Source organism: Rhinatrema bivittatum, chromosome 11, assembly GCF_901001135.1.
Source record: "Rhinatrema bivittatum chromosome 11, aRhiBiv1.1, whole genome shotgun sequence".
Lineage (NCBI taxonomy): Eukaryota > Metazoa > Chordata > Amphibia > Gymnophiona > Rhinatrematidae > Rhinatrema > Rhinatrema bivittatum.
The window spans coordinates 1917246-1923245 of record NC_042625.1 but is presented as its reverse complement, the minus strand read 5'-3'; the positions used below and the strand labels follow the sequence as shown (position 1 = coordinate 1923245).

General features: G+C 47.8%; 1 protein-coding gene across 1 annotated transcript in view; it reads right to left on the bottom strand.

Moving 5' to 3' along the window:
- Nucleotides 1-1385: 1385 nt before the first annotated feature.
- Nucleotides 1386-6000, bottom strand: part of NF2 (neurofibromin 2) — a 221335-nt gene continuing 216720 nt past the window's right edge. Inside the window, exon 18 of the transcript XR_003859163.1 lies at nt 1386-2832. The gene's annotated coding sequence lies outside the window, so the exon portion shown is untranslated. The remainder of the gene's footprint in view (nt 2833-6000) is intronic.

Below are 6000 nucleotides of genomic sequence, written 5' to 3'. Positions count from 1 at the left end.
AAGGTGACTTGGTGCTCGATGGTGATTCTGGTGCCCCCTGGTGCTGTGCTAGACAGCGAGACTAGCCACAAATGGCCTCACTGGCAAACATGCCAAATAGCCTCCATGGCGCTCAATGGCATCAAGGGCAGTCGTCCACCTCAATGGCATCGAGGACCACTATTCCACCGCTTCAATGCCCATGGCACTCTACACTCGGCTCGATGCTGTTTCTCCAGTTTGTATCTAGGGCACACGAGTGCCCACTGATGCCTATGGCACAGAAGGGCATGCAACCAGGGCAACCAACAGTGTGCATAGTGCTCAATGGCCCAATTGGCGTCGAGGGTTGTCCTGCAGCTCGATGGTGTCAAGGGTAACTGTGGCGTTTGATGGCAGACCTAAGCCCCAACATGGTCCTGACAATCGATACATCAGACCATTGGTGTGTTGGCATGGGTCTACATGGGCAATTGTTATTGGGCATGGCCCAGAGGTGCAGCAGTAATGCTGTTTGTCTAGGCTACTGCTCACTCTCTCTCACAAGGAGACTGCACTGCCAGCTTTGGCAAGCAGGAGGGGAGGCTATGTTGTCCAGGGCTGCTGCTGTGACGATTGGTTCCTTAGAATGTGGGGAGGATGAACTTTTCCCCCCATAGGAACAATGTGGTCCTCAATCCCTGCACTGTACAAGTCTCTATCAATGCCGATCGATCAATAAAATGCCATGGAACTCCTGCCTGGGTAGAACTCAGGCAAGTCCCCAGGCTCAGCTGCCTACAAGGATCTCCCATGGACTTCCTTCTGTCAGTCTTGTCAGCACCAGACAAAGGCACAAAAGCAGATAGGGGACACAGAAATTACACTGCAGATGCAGTATTTTTTTTATTAAAAATTATATAAAATTTGACCCTGCCAGGCTGCACAGTGACCAAGGTCCGCTAAGCGGCTGGCAGAAAGTTGAAAAGAAGCTAAAGTAAGGAAAAGAAAAAGAAAAACAGTTGCAGCTCCCGAAAAACCACAAAAACTGTAAGGAAAGAGCAAAGCTGAGTACAGTAACCACACAGCTCAGTGGAAAAGAGACTGAGAAACTGCCTCGACTCAGGGACAGGGTGATAACTACAGCTGCACATGCTCCTCAGTAGGGCATGTTTGAAAGTTCTAGAATCTTTGAGATCAAAGTTCCGAGCCGGGCTCCATCCGATGTCACCCATATGTGAGAACTACAATCCTACTGTCCTTGGAGAATTCTAGGTCCAATTATTGATATGTCAGTAAAAAATCCAGTTGAGTCTGTACCAAAATTGCAGGATGTGGTGTTATGTGATTACAGTGACTGGTTTTCCTTTTCCATCTTACAAACCAACATAAATGAACCACACAACAGCTACTTCTAAGCTTTTTTTTTTTTTTTTAATTAAAACAGATTAAACATTTCTGTGAAGAGTAACAATTACTAACAACAGAAAAATGGCCATTTTCAGTTCTTAGTGTCTTTCCCTTTCAGACCACTCTTGATCCATTTCACAAATCTGAATTTCAGACATAGTTTTGCAGACTGTAAAATACACAGACAGATATAAAATTCCTACAACAGGTTACTGCAGCTCATAAGCTCACACCAGCCTCAGCAAAGAGTGTTCAGAGTATTGTGCGCAGTAGAATATTCACAAAGCTACGGAAAAACTATACTACAGCTTGACTCTTAAACCGTTAGGCCCCAATTTATCAAAACCTTTCCCACCAACGCAGAATGGGGAAAAAAGTTTTGATAAATGTGGCACTTAGTGTTCACATTTGTGGAGCTGGTTCTATAGCGCTCTCATTACCTGCAGCTTGTAGGACAAGCATCAACAAGGATTGGGGGAGCTGTTTCCATTTAGTACTGAAGCCCCGCATTCGGATGCTTCCAAGCATGGATTTCTTTTATGGGGCAGGAATAGGTAAAAGTGCAGAATAAGGTTGCTCTATTACTTCGGCCTATTCTACACATTGACCAAGGTATTCTATTTATATTGGTGGTTGCCAAAATTGATCAGCTGAACTGAGATGCATCTTCCCTTTACTGCTTACAGGTTCCTGTTCTACATGGCTGTGACACTGTACCATGAAGGATGAGGTTGGCAGGTATTATTTTGCAGATAGCTGCATCATCACAGATTTGGAAAGGTTGTGATTTGAGCATGGCTGCAACATCATATCTCTAGGGGAAGTTTTGTTGTATGTGGCTATAACATTACATTTCTGAGTAGTAACTATAGATCGGGACTAAGATAGAAGGGGCAATATTCAAAAAGTGTCCACATTGGGATAAAGTTGATGGGTACTTTATACCCGCAGACTTTGCACTAACATTTGACATGCATAATCATTTTTGCTTTGAAACTTGCTAAGGGCAAGGTCACTGGCACCTGCTTTTTCTGCAGGTAGAGTTTGGCTGAAAAAAAGAAGGACTTTTAGCTACATGGGGGGTGGGCATGCAGTTTTCAGGCAGCCAATTAATGCATATAATCACTTTCAAACTGGGCTTCCCCAGCTGATCATTACTGTATTTACAGTCAATGTTCTGGATATCCAACAGAAGCAAGTGTGGTCCTTTGAGTGCCCTTTAATTTTACCTCCACTCTGTCTTAGCCTCATGCAGTCACAGACCTTCATAGCCTCAGGTGCTTATAATTTAAGGGCTACCATGCTCTTCCATCTCTGTTTCTGGAGGCAACTGAAACCATTTCTACAGAACCTGATGAGCAGAGCATTTTAAGCTTTTGCTTCTCTCTCTGTAGGCATGTTGTCACACAGCTTCTATTTGTAGTGAAGGGCTTTGGCCTCTCTCCCCTCTGCGACACTTCCAAGCTGCAGCCAACATGCACCAGAAAAAAGGCAGAACTATTCTTAAATAGCAGCAGACATAACACTGTAGTCCAGATGAACACGTTACAGAATGTTCTAGTAAAATATTTACCATTTGAATATATTCAGAAGACTCAATCTGTTTGAAACTATTATATACAACTTTTACTTGCTCTCGCTTGAAGTGGGGGTAAATTTGGAGTATCCCACATTCACAGTCCAGGTTTGGTGTCACCAGTGGGAATGTAGAACAGAGGTGGGGCTCATGCTGTAGTTTGTGCATTTTGTTTCTCTGCTCCTTGACAGCCGACTAATGCACGACCCTCAATGACCAGCACCCCAACTATGAGCAGTTCACTTAACTATGTTTTCAGATGCAACTTGGGGAAAGAACTATTCTCTATGGTTTATGCTGAATAAAGAGACAGCATTAAGCAAATTACTATTGCCAGTCAAAGAGAGACGAGAGACAAAACAAAAATAGCACAGTAACCCTTGGATCTCCACTGAGAGGGCAAAGATGCTTAAATATGGCAGAGTCTAGTGGAGCTGTATAGCCTGAAGACCTGGGCTCTAATTCCAAAGATGTAAGACCAGGAGCAAGTTCCTGCTTTACTTGCCTACACTACCTCCTATGGCTAGTTTAAAGGGATTTGTTTTATAGTTATGATAAATAACTATGTACAACACTTTGACTTAAAAGTGCTCATAAATGAATAAATAATGAAATATTGTAGACATATGTTAAAAATATAACAGCTTTAAGAAATAGGTAAGCTTATTTAACAGTATTCCCTTAGACATGAGTATATGGTAATGGCTGCATTAAACGGCACAGTATGCAGCAGCACAGGAGCAGTTTTATAACACACTGTAGGTTTCAGGGTAGAAAAAAAATCACACAGAATAGCTGGTGGCTAAGAATGGTTCTTTCCACAGGATTAAGTGTCCATAAGCTCACTGTTGACCTACATGGGGGAAAGTGGAAAATCAAATGACATTTCAACTCATTTTCTTGCTGTGCATGGCACTGTGGGATAGGGAGGAGAAAATAAAGCAGTGGCTAAGTCCTCAATTGATGGTGGCATGAAATGATCTATAGGATTGTTTTAACATGGTGATTTTCTAGTGAAGGGGACCACTCCAAAGGACGAAGAGATGGTCTGATACCCGGAAGTCATTGGTGACCTGGAGATAGCGAAGCAAGACTCGTTTCACATCTAGCTGACGAAGGTCGCCACCCGCCGTACCCGCAATCTCCTCCGGAGAGAACGCTGGGAGTTCGACCGACTGGTTGATATGAAAAGCAGAGACAACCTTAGGCAAGAAGGAAGGAAGGAACCGTCCTGAGAGAAACCCCGGAATCGGAGAACGCAAGAAGGGCTCCTGACTGGACAGCGTCTCAAGCTTGGAAATACGGCGAGCAAAGGAAATAGAGACCAGAAAGACAGTCTTTAGAGTAAGATCCTTGAACGTAGCGTGGCGAAGAGGCTCGAAGGGAGCCGCACAGAGAGCACGAAGGACTAGGTTGAGACTCCACGACGGACACGTGGCCCGAGAGGGGGGACGGAGGTGTCTAACGCCCCTCAGGAAACGAATCACGTCAGGGTGAGCTGCTAAGGCATGACTGTCCACCCGACCCAGGAGAGAGCCGAGCCCCGAGACTTGAACACGTAGAGAACTGAAGGAGAGGCCCTTAGAGAGACCCTTCTGAAGAAAAGAAAAAATCAAAGGAATCGAGGCGGAGCGCGCAGAGACTCCCCACCTCCGTACACACGGACTCAAAAACTTTCCAGATGCGCACATAGGCCAGAGAAGTCGACTGCTTCCAGGCTCGCAGCAGAGTGGAGATGACCTCCTCCCTATAACCTTTGCGCCTCAGGCGACGCCATTCAAAAGCAAGGCCACAAGACAGAAGCGATCGGCCTGGTCGAAAAATACAGGCCCCTGCCGGAGGAGACGAGGGAGATGACCGAGGCGCAGGGGCCCGTTCACCGCTAGATTGATGAGATCCACGAACCACAGCCTTCGCGGCCACTCAGGAGCGACGAGAATCACCGGTCCCCGGTGGAGCTCGATTCTCCTGAGAACTTTCCCCACCAGTGGCCACGGGGGAAACACGTACAGAAGGACGTCCGCTGGCCAAGGTAGAGCCAGAGCATCCACGCCCTCTGCGCCGTGCTCCCTCCAGCGGCTGAAGAACCGATTGGCCTTGGCATTGCGCAGAGTCGCCATGAGGTCGAGGTGAGGAGGACCCCACCTGTCCACTATCAGAGCCATGGCCGCGTCCGAGAGCTCCCACTCTCCCGGATCGAGCGACTGCCGGCTGAGGAAGTCGGCTTGAACATTGTCTTTTCCGGCGATGTGAGAAGCCGCAAGGCACTGTAGGTGAGGCTCCGCCCAAGCGAGGAGACGGCTGGCTTCTAAGGCTACCAGGGGACTGCGCGTGCCCACTTGGTGATTGATGTAGGCGACTGTGTTGTTGTCGGACAGGATTTGTACCGCCTTGCCGCGGATCAGGGGAAGGAACTCCTGAAGGACCAGGCGGACCGCCAAAGTTTCCAGTAGATTGATGTGCCAGTGCGACTGAGTCTGGGACCATGTCCCCTGGGTGGACTGAGAAAGGCAGACCGCACCCCAGCCCAAAAGGCTGGCGTCCGTGGTTACTATCGTCCACTGTGGAGCTTGAAGAGGCATCCCTTGCAGGAGATGAGGAAGAGACAGCCACCACTGTAATTTGTCGGTTGTAGACTCCAAGAACGGAAGGACTACGTGGAACTGCTCAGACACTCGTTGCCAACGAGACAGCAAAGCTTTCTGTAACGGACGCATATGAGCAAAGGCCCAGGGGACCAGATCAATGGTAGAAGCCATGGAGCCCAGGACTTGGAGATAATCCCAGGCTGTCGGGGAAGATAGCACAATCAAATTCTGGACCTGATCGATCAGCTTGAGGGCTCGCGCCCGAGGTAAGAATACCTTGCCTACTCGGGTGTCGAAGTGTGCTCCCAGAAATTCCAACTCCTGGGAGGGCTGAAGCTTGCTCTTGGAAAAGTTCACTATCCACCCGAGAGAGGCAAGGAGCTCCAAGACGCGATCCACCGCCCGCCGGCAAGAGGTCTCCGACTTGGCCCTGATGAGCCAATTGTCCAGATAGGGATGGACGAGAAT